A 16,019-nucleotide genomic window follows, 5' to 3' on the forward strand; every position below is an offset into this window, starting at 1 on the left:
TGTGTTAAATTAGGGCTGTAGCTAAGCTCTGCAGGGTGATGGATCTGCAGGACCAGGGTTGGGTAGCCCTGCCATAAGCTATATGTGTTCCCCCGTGACCATAATTATTTGGCATTTTTCCTGTTTTCCGAGAAATCAGAAATCCTAATCGGAGAGGAGGATGGGGGCATCTTCCCAAAGGTAGACAGCCGGGATGTCCCAGAGGGACGCGGCCAGTGTTGTGATGGCATCCATCTTGGGCATCTTCCCAAAGGTAGACAGCCGGGATGTCCCAGAGGGACGCGGCCAGTGTTGTGATGGCATCCATCTTGGGCATCTTCCCAAAGGTAGACAGCCGGGATGTCCCAGAGGGACGCGGCCAGTGTTGTGATGGCATCCATCTTGGGCATCTTCCCAAAGGTAGACAGCCGGGATGTCCCAGAGGGACGCGGCCAGTGTTGTGATGGCGTCCATCTTGGGCATCTTCCCAAAGGTAGACAGCCGGGATGTCCCAGAGGGACGCGGCCAGTGTTGTGATGGCGTCCATCTTGGGCATCTTCCCAAAGGTAGAGAGCCGGGATGTCCCAGAGGGACGCGGCCAGTGCGATGGCGTCCATCTTGGCCACAAACTGTTTGCACAGCACAGTCCAGCTAGAGAGGTAAGCTGGAACTGAGGAAATCCCACGGACCAGAGAAATGTCAACGCCTTAATGACGCCCGTCTGTGGTATTAAGAATTTAACAAAATGAATCATTTAATCGCGCCAGCAGCTGCCGGGTCCTGACACACGTGCCGGGGGGGCCGGTGCTGTGACAGACACCTTCCTCTGATGTGTTTTTAACTTGCTGCCAGCTCTGGGGATGCTGCCCCCCCTCTATGACCTGTGCCGATAATATTATTATTATTTCACTGTTCATCCATCACAACCTAAACTTCATGCCTATTTACTCAGCAGGGTATTTTAGAGGAGGACATTTAGATTGAATACCTCACACAAAGGTACAACATAAGTTTTATTTGAGGAACTGAAAAATAAATAGAGGTTATAAGTCTATGATCTGATGACATCTCTGCCTGCCCTTTATAAAATGAGTGTGAATACAGACTGTGCCAAGCTATGGGCAACTGTGAAAGAAGGATGTTCAGGGTCTTACCTTCCCACATACAGACAGACAGGTATATGGGTCTATGGATGGACGGAAGGATGATGGATGGATGGATGGATGATGGATGGATGGATGGATAGATGGATGGATGGATGATGGATGGATGACACCTTTGATGGCTTGGCCAGATTGGAGAGAATCTGCCTCTGTTTGCTGCTTCTGTAGCCCCTGCCTCTTGTCAGTATCCGGCCTACAGCATGTTTCCGTGGCGACTTCCAGCATTGATCACCCTGACCCGGCTTCTTTCTGCAGCCCCCCCTCGGATGAGGACGCTCCCGTTCACCGTAAGCTCGCCCCTCGCTCTATCTGTCGTCCCCGGTGGGGCCCTTCGCCTGTCACCGTGCTCTGAGTGGCGGATCGCGGCACCGCCGTGGGGGTTACGGGGGAGTCGTTTCGTTCACGCCCGCAGTCAGGAAGACAGATCTGTGTTTTGTTCCATCTGAGCGGCAGGATCCCAGTGGAGGAATCAAATGAAGCCGCTCTTCGAATCTAGATGAAATTTTAATGAAACTCTGCAGGTGCTGCCTGCATATGTGACATTTAGGTTGTGTTCCTGGTCTCTAATTATGAGGACGAACTGGGCCCGTGGCCCACGTTAATTTGTTTGTGATGTGTCTTCCCATCTCATGGAAATGTAATATCGAATATTGTTGAAATCTGCCGAGCAGGAGAGAATTACCATGGGGGGCATTTTTTAAAAATTATTTATAATGCTGATTTTTTTCCTCTGCTGTTTCTTTCAAAAGGTTCGGAACCATCCGGACTTCGTTTAGCTTTCATTTCACGTACCGCTATAGGCGAGACCCCGAACGGATGACAGGAAGCAGAATCAACGTGGATGAGGCGTTTGGCCGGCATCGCCGCGGCGACAGCGGAATGCAGATATGACTTCATTGCACCGCGTGTGTTGTAATAAACGCCGCGGGTGGAAATGAATGGACCTCGAGGGTGGCGGAGTGTCTCGACGGGACCTGTGCACTAAACCGGGCCGGCTAACCCAGTGGGTCTTCCTCCATCTCCGCGAATTAGTCAGGATCCAGATGGTCCTTGTTTAGAATAAAAATGCTAGCCAGAAGTAATAAGCATATAATAAAATATAATATACCTATGCGTGGAACATATCAATATAAATGGAAACAGAGGAAGAATTGTAGCAGCATTAAAGTAAGGACACCCGGTGACTTTCCCAGCATAATTATATTGTTGGGGATCCCAGCTTAATATTTCATGCAAACCTGCACACCCGTAAATAATGGACTAAACGCTCCCAGCCCTTTTGGGGCCTGACGTCCTTTCATGGGTCCATGGTCCTGCATCCCAACTGGATTGGCTGCTTCTGTCTAGCTGTCCGTACAGGTGCCTGTGTGCTCGTGTACATGTGTGAAGGTGATCTCCGCTCAAAAACACCGCTTGGACATCAGCACCCCCCCACACCCCCACCCTGCAGAGAGGAACTAACGGAGCCCGCATTTGCATTAATTAACCAACGTCGATGGGGACGTGCTGTTTTCGCCTTAACGATGCGTAAATTGCCATCTTCCGCGCGCCGGTGGTAATTAGGCGCAGTGCTGGTGTGTCAAGGCCGTGGGCTGCAGGCAGCCTGCCTGTTTCCTCGCCCCCGCGCGGCCCTCCCCGTGTGGCCTGTGAGGAGGTGCCCCGTATTGACCGCCAACCCAGGCCCCATCCAGCCCGCCTTTGTCTGCCTGACCATTAATTAGAGATGCACTGTTTTACTTATTTATTTCCTGCCTCCTTCATCATCTTCAGCCATCAGGAAATGGCTGAAAGTGCTGGGGCAGGGGGGCGCGTGGGTGTAGTGAGTGGGTAATGGGAGGCATTGAATTTTCGTTAACTTGAACTATATTTTAAGTTCTTTTGTTTTTGAGATGGAGGGCACCGCATAGCCCCTTTGAGCAAAGAAACACACACTGTGCACACGCTTCTGCGATGGTCCTTAAATCTCGTTCTTTGTTTGAAGAACGAGATTTAGCACTTTCGCTGACACTCTGCTCGTGCACTTTTGCTCAAGAATGTAACTTCAGAATTTGGGAATTTGACGTGATTTTAACATGTGGGGAAGCAGGAGGGGAGTTTCGGGTTGGGGGGTGGGGGGTGTGTTTGGTGACGGCAATACCACGACGACGCACGTCCTCGGCGGGGTATCCAGGCAGTCCGGCTTGTTCCAGTTTCGGCGGACGTAGCAGAGCCCCGCGGCGTTCTCGGCGAAACGGAACGAAGGCGGGACGCCTGGATGGAAATCAATGGGAGCGTTCATCCATGTTTAAAATTAAATTCTGCGCAACTTCCATCTGTTCCCTTATACTTCATCGAATGAGTCAGAGAACAGGTCCTGATTGGACCAAATGAACCATCCCCAAGTGAGATATGGTTCATTTTCCGTTGAGAATTTGCATACGATTTGCATTTTCATGATTAATGCACTTTATTAAAAAGACCATGATGAGCTGCTATTGGACAGGAGAGAGCGAAATCTTAATATGTTTCAACATCAGAACCAAACCCAACTGAAAACTTGAGGAAACCTGTCTGACTTTCTTATCTTTGAACATCTTGTTATTGGATGGCTTGCAAAGATTAAGCAAATGATGACCAAACGCACACTCCAGTTAAGTAACAAAAGCCTGTCACTTGACTCATATTCTAAAGAGTATTTTGAGTACAGGAACAACCAGAAAGTACTCAGAGGGATGTATTTAGTCTACAATGTACTAGTGAGCTTCAGATCAGAGAACATCCAAGAGCCCAGTGGTGATATGATTACCCTGTCAGTCGTAGGATTTGACATGCTCTTCAGTGGTTGAATGATAGTATCCTGAGGCCCTGGGGGGTGTTTGCATAGCTGCTAAACTAGTTAGTTGGTCTGTTGCCCACACTGCAACTGATCTGGCATGTTTTGCGACATCCAAGACCCAGGCTGTGACTTGGGTCCTAGCGGGCGTGACGAATCCAGGTGCCCTTCATCCTGCCCGCATGGATATTCCACCAGCCTCAGGACTTATTTTAGGTGCCAGAAAACAGATCCAACAAGCTGAGCTTCCGGCCCCACATCCAGCCTTCTGAAATCTACCATGTTACTCATCGCCATCATCAATGATGGAATCATCAGTCAGACAGGTTAAATATATATATATATATATATATATATATATATATATATATATATATATATATATATACACACACACAGTATAAAGTGTGTGTCCATAGCATGAAATGGACATTCTTTGTAGATATATATACACAGAGAGGGAAAGTTTTCACGCCCCCCCCCCCCGGTTGGTGATGTCATGCTTGACGTTCATTCAGGTGTGCGTTTGGGCGGGGGGATTATTTGCTAAGTAAATACACACACTGGTCATTATTTTCATGTCACTGTCTCACAATAAGCTGTTGCACCGTTAAACAGAAGCGTGACGACAGAACCGGTCTCGCTTTCCTTGAACCACATTTCCAGTATGGACTTCTTGCTCCACTGTGAGACACACGCCTTCCTGATTATTACATGGCCATTTGTAGAACAACAAACGCGGCTGGTGACTGAGATCTCACTTTGAAGCTTCACAAAAATCAGAAAGCTGGCGTGAAGCTATGACACACGGCTGAGTTTGGTCATTATTCTTTGTAAGTTGATCCATTTGCAATTATTCATTGTCAACTTCAGTATTTTTCATTGAAATGCAGTGTTTAAATTTCACGGGAGATATATTATGTGATCTGTTTGGCCTCACACTTCAGGTTATCAGTTTGATTTCCTCCCCCGGCTTTGTGTGTGGGTGGGGGGGGAGGGGGGTGGGGAGATCTGTGATCTCCCTATATATGTGTAGGTTTTCAGGGTACTCAGGTTTAGCGGTACAGTACCACTCAAAAGTTTGGTTAGAAAGGTCTATTTGTACTATTCTCTGCATCTTAGAATAACTGTAAAGACGTCAAAACTATAAAATAACATATAAGGAATTTTGTACTCACCAAAAAAGTATTAAACAAAAGAAATATATCTGTTGGGGGGGCAGCTCTGTGGGCTATGACTCAGAAGGTTGCTGGTTCAAATCCCTGGGTTGACAGAGTGATGCCACCATTGGGTCCTTGAGCAAGGCCCTTAACCCCAGTTGACTGGCTGACCCTACTGTGTCCTCTTCACCAGTTCCATGAGGTGGTCTCCTGTCATGCTTTTCCAGCTCTCCTGAAGGAGGTCCCAAACTCATGGGCTGCTTCTCCTTCACTTTCTGGTCAAACTCCTCCAAAACTCTTTCTCTTGTGTTTAGGTCAGGTGGCCAGGTCATGTGATGAGACAATATCACTCCCCTTTGTAGGTGTCTCCAAACATTTGACTGGTACTGTATACATGGCTTATTATGATTATATGTGGACTGGCATCCCCTGCCTCATGCCCCCTGATTCCTGGCATAAACCCCAGGCTGACTGCAAGCCTATAATGAATCAGTAATTATTGAAAATTATGGTTAATGAATCAGAAATTATGGAAAAAATGGTTAATAAATCAGCAATTATGGAAAAAGATGGTTGCTTTACGTCCAGACGAGAAAGAAGTTTTACATGCCTGTATGTGACCCAACACTGTGACCCGTACAAGTTTTGATCACAATGTACAGACTAAATCCTTAAGCGTTAACACACCAAAATGGCTGAATTTAAGAAGTAAGTTATACCACATTCTTTATTTAACCATGACTCAACAGTCAACTACAGTTGAAAAGATTGAATTCTGTGATGAATCGCAGGAGACATTCTATACCGTTTCACGATAGTAAATAATAAGTAACATTATTTAAGTCTCCAGCTGATATTTTTCCCCCAACACAGTTTATAATTTTAACCCATTGACTGAGCATGATATTTAACTGAGGTAACTCTAGAAGAAGTCTTCTGATTAAGCGTCCGTGTCTTTTGTCTTGACGCGACACTCGCTGGCCCCAAAATTTATGTCCCGTCACGTCTCTGCCATCCTCCGCTTTCCTGGCTGACCTATCGAAAGGGCATACATGATACGACGGAATTCATTACCCTTCCATCAACCACCTCGGAGTACATGTACTGAAATGTTTTTTCCGTAAAAATGACTTCAAAGAGTCTAATTCATCATTAAGTCCGGAGGACTCCCTCCTACAGATGTAACAGCACCTTGGGCCCCTCGGTATAATATGAGGGTGAGGACTCCCTCCTACAGATGTAACAGCACCTTGGGCCCCTCGGTATAATATGAGGGTGAGGACTCCCTCCTACAGATGTAACAGCACCTTGGGCCCCTCTGTATAATATGAGGGTGAGGACTCCCTCCTACAGATGTAACAGCACCTTGGGCCCCTCGGTATATAATATGAGGGTGAGGACTCCCTCCTACAGATGTAACAGCACCTTGGGCCCCTCAGGTTTAATATGAGGGTGAGGACTTTCTCCTACAGATGTAACAGCACCTTGGGCCCCTCAGGTTTAATATGAGGGTGAGGACTCCCTCCTACAGATGTAACAGCACCTTGGGCCCCTCAGGTTTAATATGAGGGTGAGGACTTTCTCCTACAGATGTAACAGCACCTTGAGCCCCTCGGTATAATATGAGGGATTGAGGGTGAGGACTTTCTCCTACAGATGTAACAGCACCTTGGGCCCCTCGGTATAATATGAGGGTGAGGACTCCCTCCTACAGATGTAACAGCACCTTGGGCCCCTCAGGTTTAATATGAGGGTGAGGACTCCCTCCTACAGATGTAACAGCACCTTGGGCCCCTCGGTATAAGATGAGGGTGAGGACTTTCTCCTACAGATGTAACAGCACCTTGGGCCCCTCAGGTTTAATATGAGGGTGAGGACTCCCTCCTACAGATGTAACAGCACCTTGGGCCCCTCAGGTTTAATATGAGGGTGAGGACTCCCTCCTACAGATGTAACAGCACCTTGGGCCCCTCAGGTTTAAAATGAGGGTGAGGACTCCCTCCTACAGATGTAACAGCACCTTGGGCCCCTCGGTATAATATGAGGGTGAGGACTCCCTCCTACAGATGTGACAGCACCTTGGGCCCCTCGGTATAATATGAGGGTGAGGACTCCCTCCTACAGATGTAACAGCACCTTGGGCCCCTCGGTATAATATGAGGGTGAGGACTCCCTCCTACAGATGTGACAGCACCTTGGGCCCCTCGGTATAATATGAGGGTGAGGACTCCCTCCTACAGATGTAACAGCACCTTGGGCCCCTCGGTATAATATGAGGGTGAGGACTCCCTCCTACAGATGTAACAGCACCTTGGGCCCCTCGGTATAATATGAGGGTGAGGACTCCCTCCTACAGATGTAACAGCACCTTGGGCCCCTCAGGTTTAATATGAGGGTGAGGACTCCCTCCTACAGATGTAACAGCACCTTGGGCCCCTCGGTATAATATGAGGGTGAGGACTTTCTCCTACAGATGTAACAGCACCTTGGGCCCCTCGGTATAATATGAGGGTGAGGACTCCCTCCTACAGATGTAACAGCACCTTGGGCCCCTGAGGTTTAATATGAGGGTGAGGACTCCCTCCTACAGATGTAACAGCACCTTGGGCCCCTCGGTATAATATGAGGGTGAGGACTTTCTCCTACAGATGTAACAGCACCTTGGGCCCCTCGGTATAATATGAGGATGAGGACTCCCTCCTACAGATGTAACAGCACCTTGGGCCCCTCAGGTTTAATTTGAGGGTGAGGACTCCCTCCTACAGATGTAACAGCACCTTGGGCCCCTTGGTATAATATGAGGGTGAGGACTCCCTCCTACAGATGTAACAGCACCTTGGGCCCCTTGGTATAATATGAGGGTGAGGACTCCCTCCTACAGATGTAACAGCACCTTGGGCCCCTCAGGTTTAATTTGAGGGTGAGGACTCCCTCCTACAGATGTAACAGCACCTTGGGCCCCTCGGTATAATATTCAAACCTTCAAATCCTGAAGGGTGACGATCTTTTAGTTGCATAGCAAGTGATGGTGATTCCTTGAAGACAATTTCCAACACTTCAGTCTGGACAGATCTTTCATCTATATATTAATCATAATTTTAATTCATTTGATATGTGAAATTATGTGTTATATTTTCTTTAAAAGCTGTGTTCTGCAGGTTGACAATCAAAAATTCCTCTACACTGCTGGGATTTCTGACTTTCCAGTGCATGCAACAGAATTTGCCTCTATTTTTACCACTATATTTGACTCCCTCCTGTCTGTGAGTCTCTCTCTTTTTTAAATACACCATATGAGATGACTCACATGTCATATTTTTCCTTCCATTTGATTGTTGCCCTAAAATAGTCCTGCCCTTTTCCCCTTAGTGTGGTTCCCTTAAATATGGTCAGATGTGGTAGTTTAATAAAATATCGTCACTTACTGCAGGTATTTTCATTTCTGATTAAGAGGCAGACAGTGGAATCCCTCTCAATTGAAATATGCGGGGTTGTTGCATTATGTGACCTTAAGCCAAGGGTATTGTGGTCCCTTGATCCGAGTCACAGAGCAGACTGTCCATGACAGGGGTGTGTACAAGGGTGGGACCACATGGGCACTGACCCTAGCTGAAAGCTGATTGGCTGCTAGAGTGCTCCCTCCCCTGTCACTCACAGATTCAAAACACATTATTGGCTAATGATAAGGATGGCATCTGTGCATGAATTACAGCCCTTCTTATGCCCCCCCCCACCGTAGAAAATCCTAGAATTCCACCTGTGTTTTGCAGCCAGCATTCCATAATTTCCTCTTAAATTAAAACAAGGAAAATCACTTGGACTGAGGCTCCTTTTGTTTTTATCAGGTTATTATGTGTGATAGAACCTCAGTTCACAGCAGATCCATTTGCGCCATGGAATGGCGTCGACGCATAAACTCATGCAAAGATCACGTTTCATCTCGTCTTATGTCTGACATTCGTAGACATCACTGGGGAATTCTGAGACGACTCACCTGGTATTGGATGCTGAGCCATTGCTGTATTCCTTCTTGAGGTTGGGCTCTTTAAAGGTCTTCGGATGGCTGGCTTAGTTTTTGATGAAGGATTTGGTCTAACTCAAATCAAACATAAATGGGTTTGGATATGATGGGAACAGCTGGTAGTCGAGCCTTGAAAGCTAGTGATCTTAGCTTTTAGGGATTCGGGAGAGCGGAAGGGAAACGTCGGCAGGGCCGGCGGAGGGGTAGCAGTGTCACTCCTGAGCATGTCCCTCGCACTAATGAGAGAACCCGATGCTGATTGTGAAAACGCCACCCTAATGAGCGCTTGCTGTCCCCATGATAGGTGGCTCACCAGCAGAATCCCAATTAAAACTTCATCTGCCTGCCTCTTCACTGTTTCCTGCCAGCTGTGGTCTACTTCAGGGTACTTATGCTTTTCACCACATCCCACTTTCCACATTTAACGTCTGTAAATTAAAAGTACGATAAAATGGAGAAGGCCGGATGCATACAGATGCACATGCATCGATTTTTCCTCACCATTGTAGTGTCGAGGTTTCCCCAGCAGTGCAGGGATGCACCCCGAACTGGATGCTAGTCCATCTCAGAGGCACACTCTGGGCAATTAAGAGAAACACATTTACCTAATGTCATGTTCTGGGAACTGCAGGCAGGAAACCAAAGGACACAAATGGCTGGGAATTGAACCCGGAACCCAGAAGGTGCGAGGCTACGGTGCTACCCACTCAACCGCCGCGCTCTGTCCTCTTGAAAGCTCTGGAAAAAAAAACAGATGGTTTTCCAATGGCCTCTATAAAGTTTGGAAAATGTGCTTCCTCCATCACAGGTGCCACACAGAACGACCCCATTCTTCCGAACATTAGATCGTAAATTCACGTGATCAAATAGTGTGTTTGCAGCAAAGAAGGGCGCTGAGCTTCTCCATTGTGACATTATTACGTTACCAAACAGCATGACAGGTAACATCAGCTCAAACAGGACGATCTCAATAGCAAACAAAAACAGAGGTGGAGAATTCTGCCACCTCCCTAAATTCCCTGACAAATCATTTGTCTTCTTACTAAAAGCTCTATGGATGAGGATATTTCCACCCAATAGACCAAAGATCTAATTTCTTATGTGGTACATTCTGTCAAGCTACCTGTAAAAATGGATTAAAATGTTTCCTGCATGGTAGGATATAGACCATATGTCCTCCAGGGGAAATGGAATCTTGTAACTACAGACCAGAGATCAAAGAAATGGCCAGTTTGGGCCCCCAAACTGGCAGCAGAGCCGGTATCTTTAGGGGAAGCATTTCTCCACATTTCCTTCATTTTCCCAGCACCATCATCTGTTTTCCTGAATTGTTTATCCAATGTACAGTCACAGTGAGCTTGGAGCCCAGTACAGGAGGGACAAGGCAAGGTAAAGTCTGACTAGATGCCAGCTGGCCACAGGATAGGAACATACATGCGTCTGACTCTCTAACAATGCCTATGAAAACATGGAAGGATGATGCATGTACAGGCGGGAGCTAAACTTGGGGGCTGAGCGTAGGGCGAACTGGGGGTCAATGAGGCCCCAAGGAAGACGTGGCTACTCTGCTGAGCATGGAACTCAAACCGGCAACCTTCCGATCACAGGCACAGAGACTGAGAGACCGAGCCAAAAACCCCACAAAAGGAGAGCTGGGGTAGGAGTTGAACCCACAACCTGGCACTGGGTGGGTCCACTGCTGTGTACTGAATGAACGGGTCACTGAAACAGCTTTAAATGCTTATTGGCATAACAGATATACTTTCTTCTCAGTGGATACTTAAAGGACCCAAGGCATTATACTACAATGCACCAGAAGGAGCTCTCCCCAGACCATCGAACCCACAGCTTTTAACCCTCCTCAGGGTGCAAACAGAAGAACGGGAGTTCAGTAGTTAGAGGGACCACGAAGCAGCTATGAATCAAGCAGAAGAAAATAGCTGTAGTTTACATAACCAGCAAGCGATTTCTCTCTTCTTTAGGTGTTACTGTTCCCCGCAAAAACATTACGCCTTAATACACCAGCTGGCCAAAATGACCAAATGTCCATCGTCTGTCTGCTCTAACTGTTTGTGGCAAATACTGACTTTGGAGCATTATTTCACACAGAATGGAACATGAAACATTTTAGCAGTGTTAAATGGCATCTGCAGGACCAGCAGAACAATCAGCTATATTATATGGCTTGGAGTAAGGATATCTTCTACATATCTGCCCCTACCCTTCCACATTTCTGCCACTCCTCTTCCACACCTCTGCCACTCCCCTTCCATATAATAGACACATCCCTTCCACATCTCTGCCACCCCCTTTCAAACTATTTCCACATCCCATCCACATCTCGGCCACCCCCCTTTCAAATTATTTCCACGTCCCATCCACATCTCTGCTACTCCCCTTTCAAATTATTTCCACGTCCCATCCACATCTCTGCTACTCCCCTTCCAAATTATTTCCACATCCCATCCACATCTCTGCTACTCCCATTCCAAATTATTTCCAAGTCCCATCCACATCTCTGCTACTCCCCTTCCAAATTATTTCCACATCCCATCCACATCTCTGCCACTCCCTTTCCGCTTCCATGTCAGTCCCCTTCCACATTCCTCCCACACCCCTTCCACATCCCTGCGACCCACACCTCCTGTTCCCGCCCCACACTCCTGCCACTCCCGTTAGTTGCTGCCTCCCCTGTGAGCATAGAGGTTGTTTTTTTCCATATTACAGCCACAGAAGCTTAAATCATAACATAGTTGAATTATAATTGTAATAATGAATATTTTCATTCTGAAGAACCTGTGTGTAGGTGGAGTTATTTTAAAGTGAAATATTAATACACATAATTCGATCAGACGTCCCTGTACATTGTACTCTGCGTGCTTCCGGTGTGTTCTTTACTAGACTAGATTTAATCCACCCTGTGAAAATCCTCTGTTTCCACTACAGACATTTTAAACAAGCATTTAATGGGAATGGGCAGACTGATGGATAGAGGGATGGTAGATAAGTTGCAAACATTAATAGGCAAACATGCCTGATTTTTTTTAAGCTAGATAATCATATGCAATCGTGTGCTTGTCTGGAAAGAGTGATGCACATGCCTTTGATATCTGGTTTCCAGTTACGGTTTTTTTAGCTGCCAAGAATCCTGTAAGTGGCACAAAAGCCCAAGTGGCACAGCCTGTATCTTCCTGTGCATCACGCTTTCAGCAAAGAGGAGGATCTGGGTAGCGAAGCCCCGGAATGAGAAGTCCCTCCATGGAGAAGAGGTTCAGGCTGCACCAGCGTGTCGGTATCCATTAGGTGTGCTGCAGACGGTGAATAATTTAAAGGAAAAAATCACTCGGTGCATAGATCACTGCTGTGGTCAGGGAGAACAAACAGCACAGAAGCCTCAGTTGTGCGTCGATCGTCGCACCAGCCCTGGCAGGCCCGAGCAATCGAGAAAGGGCGTTTTCCTGCCATAGTCATCTGTCCAGTGTGATTTGCTTAAAGATTCACAGCATGGATAAGCAAGAATTAACAAAATAACATCATAAGGGCTCTAGAAGCGGGCATCCATCCTGTATTGTTTAGAACAATCTAGAAACCAGCTGTATTATACGTTTTCAAAGTGTATCTTTTTCCTCTAGGGTGAGTGAATGTGCCTTTTCTGTTAGATTGTATTTCCTCTGTTTTTTTCTGTTTAATTTAATTCAGAACTTTCTTTCACAACTGTGACATGGAGATTCTTATAGAAGATATAAGGTACTGTATACAGAGCTCACCGTGTTATTTCTGTCTCCGTGGAAACATCATGCGTATGGGTACCTGATGGCTCTCCATGCCTGGCATTCTGGGAAAACATGCAAAGCCTGGGGCATGTGATTGGATTACAGAGGTCAGCTGACTAAAACACAGAAGGCTGGGATATTGGAGGCATGAAGAAGGGGACAAAAATCTGCTGGGGGCTGTCTGGAAACTGGTTAGACTTTTCCCTCATCTTGTTGCAGAGGCTGATGTGATCAGAACCCATCCCAGAGAAATGTAGTTACCTGACAGATAATTGGGTCCAAACCAAAGAGGCGACACCTCAAATCAGATATTTGGTAGAGTGAGCTCTTCTGAAGTGTGCTTTAGGGACTTGAACCTAAACCCTTCTGGTTCAATTCTGCTACCTGGGCAACAAGAGGTAACCATGGCAACTTATAAGACACAATATGACAGTTCTTAAAATAGATTCCAGAAATACTATGCTGCCAGGCAGTATATTTCATTAAATTAAAGATTATCCCCACATAGAGACTTTACAACTTGGCTTTACTGACTGATTGTTTTATACTTCGGTCTTATTTTTTGTGTAATAATTATTCCTCCTACTAGAACTTCCAAATCATGTCTTTCTTGAGCAAGAACAAAAATGTCTTCACACGGTGTCAGCTTCCGAGCAGCTGAGACCAGTCCCGCTTCCCAGATCCTGTCTCCAACATGTCCCCATGCAGCGATCGTCACCCACAAACTCAGCACCCTGGGAATGACCAGCAAGACAAGCTCAGCGTCTTAAAGCTCAAGATCACAGAATCCAAGAAGCTGAACTCGCTGACCCTTATTACCCGTTTATCAATATTAATGTTGATGTGACCACAACTGAAGACCATTCACAGTCTGAAATTGCAGTAGGACAATATTCAGCTATAAAACAGCCGAAGAATATGGTAATAAATAATGAATTGCCATAGTAAATGAATGCTTTGCAAGTGATTTATATCACACAGAGACCTTCACATTATGTATGATGATGCAATGGGTTATGGAAGATCCAATGGGATCCTCAAAGAATAATGCAAATGTTTTCTTTTTCGTTGTAGATCCGCCGGTTGTTCATGTTGCATCCTAAACGTTTCACTGTGATTTTTTCCCCCTGATATCTGGCCCATGAGGTGCATTTTTAATTAAAGGGGAGTGAAAACAGGTATGTAATGTATTTTTCCTTACTTTATATATTAAGGTGAAACAGGGTCTGTTTTGTCACGTGAGTAAAATAGTTACACACATGTATACATTTGTCTCTCTGACTATTCCACAGTGTCCAATGACTCAGTGTAATGTGATCGATCATCCTTCCAGAACACCACCGGATAAAACTCAAGAACTAATGAAAATTGATGAGGAACATGTGGAGCTTTGGGCTTCACTGTCGCATGCACAGAAGCAGGTGAACTTGAGCGATTCGGTACGACGTGATCTGCAGGCGTAGCATGCAGCCTGAGCCAGACTGGCGGCACCCCCATTCGTCAGCTCCCAGATGAAGGCGGGCTTTAGGGGTGTCAGTCAAGAGGGTGGGTGTCAGGTTTCATAATCCCTGTCTTTGCATGTGCGAACACGCCTGCAGCCCCAGAACTGCAAAGCCGTATCAATGAATCCATTGATCCTTTGCGTAAGTCAGTCACAGAACAATCTGGAATTGGACTTATGGGATGTCGGGAGAGACCTCTGAAGCCCCAGAAACGCCGGGAAGGGGGCGAGTGCGTGGTGCCAGATTAGATGCGGGAAGGTCTGAGCGACGGGTGGAATCATCACGACACGCGGACTTGGCAAGGAGGAGCGTTTAGCACGTAAGGGCGATGAGTCAAAGCTCAGTGGCGTTCTGGGGACACAAGGTGCTGTCGTAAACCAGGGGGGCGCCGAACGACAAACCCGGTTGGCTCTGACGCCTTCCCCAGCCGTACCCCCCCTAGGGTGGTATTACGAGTCCCCCCCCCCCCACCACCTATAGGTACAATCCAGAAACATGACGTTCCGGGCTGTCGGTACCTCGCACTCCTGACGTACGGGGGGGGCATGTGATGAAGAAGGAGCTGGCGGGGGGGGCGAATCCTTAAAAAAGGCACATAAAATGGATTGCAGGAGGAGAATACTGATACACCATGGCTTTACCGTGGCCCCCGTTCAGCTAATATCAGACCTGCTGCTAGGTTGGCTTTCTGTTAGCCAATCAGAGTTCAGATAAAAGAAAAATATACTCTGGCTGGACACTTCTAGGTGGAGCACAAGGAAAAATTGGTGGGGGGGGTGATAGTCACAGCACCCCGAGACTTGCACATGGCTAAAATACTATTCACTGAATTATATGTGGCGATGAATATATGTCAATGCACAGTCATGGTGGCGTTTCCATCTCTTGCAGGAGCAGACAAACTGGAGGTGCAGGGTAATGCCACGGCCCTGACGGACAGCCATCGCGACGGCCTCCTTTCCCCTGACTTACAGCCATCACGACGGCCTCCTTTCCCCTGACGGACAGCCATCGCGACAGCCACCTTTCCCCTGACGGACAGCCATCGCGACGGCCTCCTTTCCCCTGACTTACAGCCATCGCGACGGCCTCCTTTCCCCTGACTTACAGCCATCGCGACGGCCTCCTTTCCCCTGACTTACAGCCATCGCGACGGCCTTCTTTCCCCTGACTTACAGCCATCGCGACGGCCTCCTTTCCCCTGACTTACAGCCATCGCGACGGCCTCCTTTCCCCTGACTTACAGCCATCGCGACGGCCTCCTTTCCCCTGACTTACAGCCATCGCGACGGCCTCCTTTCCCCTGACGGACAGCCATCGCGACGGCCTCCTTTCCCCTGACGGACAGCCATCGCGACGGCCACCTTTCCCCTGACGGACAGCCATCGCGACGGCCTCCTTTCCCCTGACTTACAGCCATCGCGACGGCCTCCTTTCCCCTGACGGACGGCCATCGCGACGGCCTCCTTTCCCCTGACGGACGGCCATCGCGACGGCCTCCTTTCCCCTTACGGACGGCCATCGCGACGGTCTCCTTTCCCCTGACGGACGGCCATCGCGACGGTCTCCTTTCCCCGCGGCCGCTAATCACATTGCCGCTAATGAACAT

This window comes from Paramormyrops kingsleyae, chromosome 4, assembly GCF_048594095.1.
Source record: "Paramormyrops kingsleyae isolate MSU_618 chromosome 4, PKINGS_0.4, whole genome shotgun sequence".
Classification (NCBI taxonomy): domain Eukaryota; kingdom Metazoa; phylum Chordata; class Actinopteri; order Osteoglossiformes; family Mormyridae; genus Paramormyrops; species Paramormyrops kingsleyae.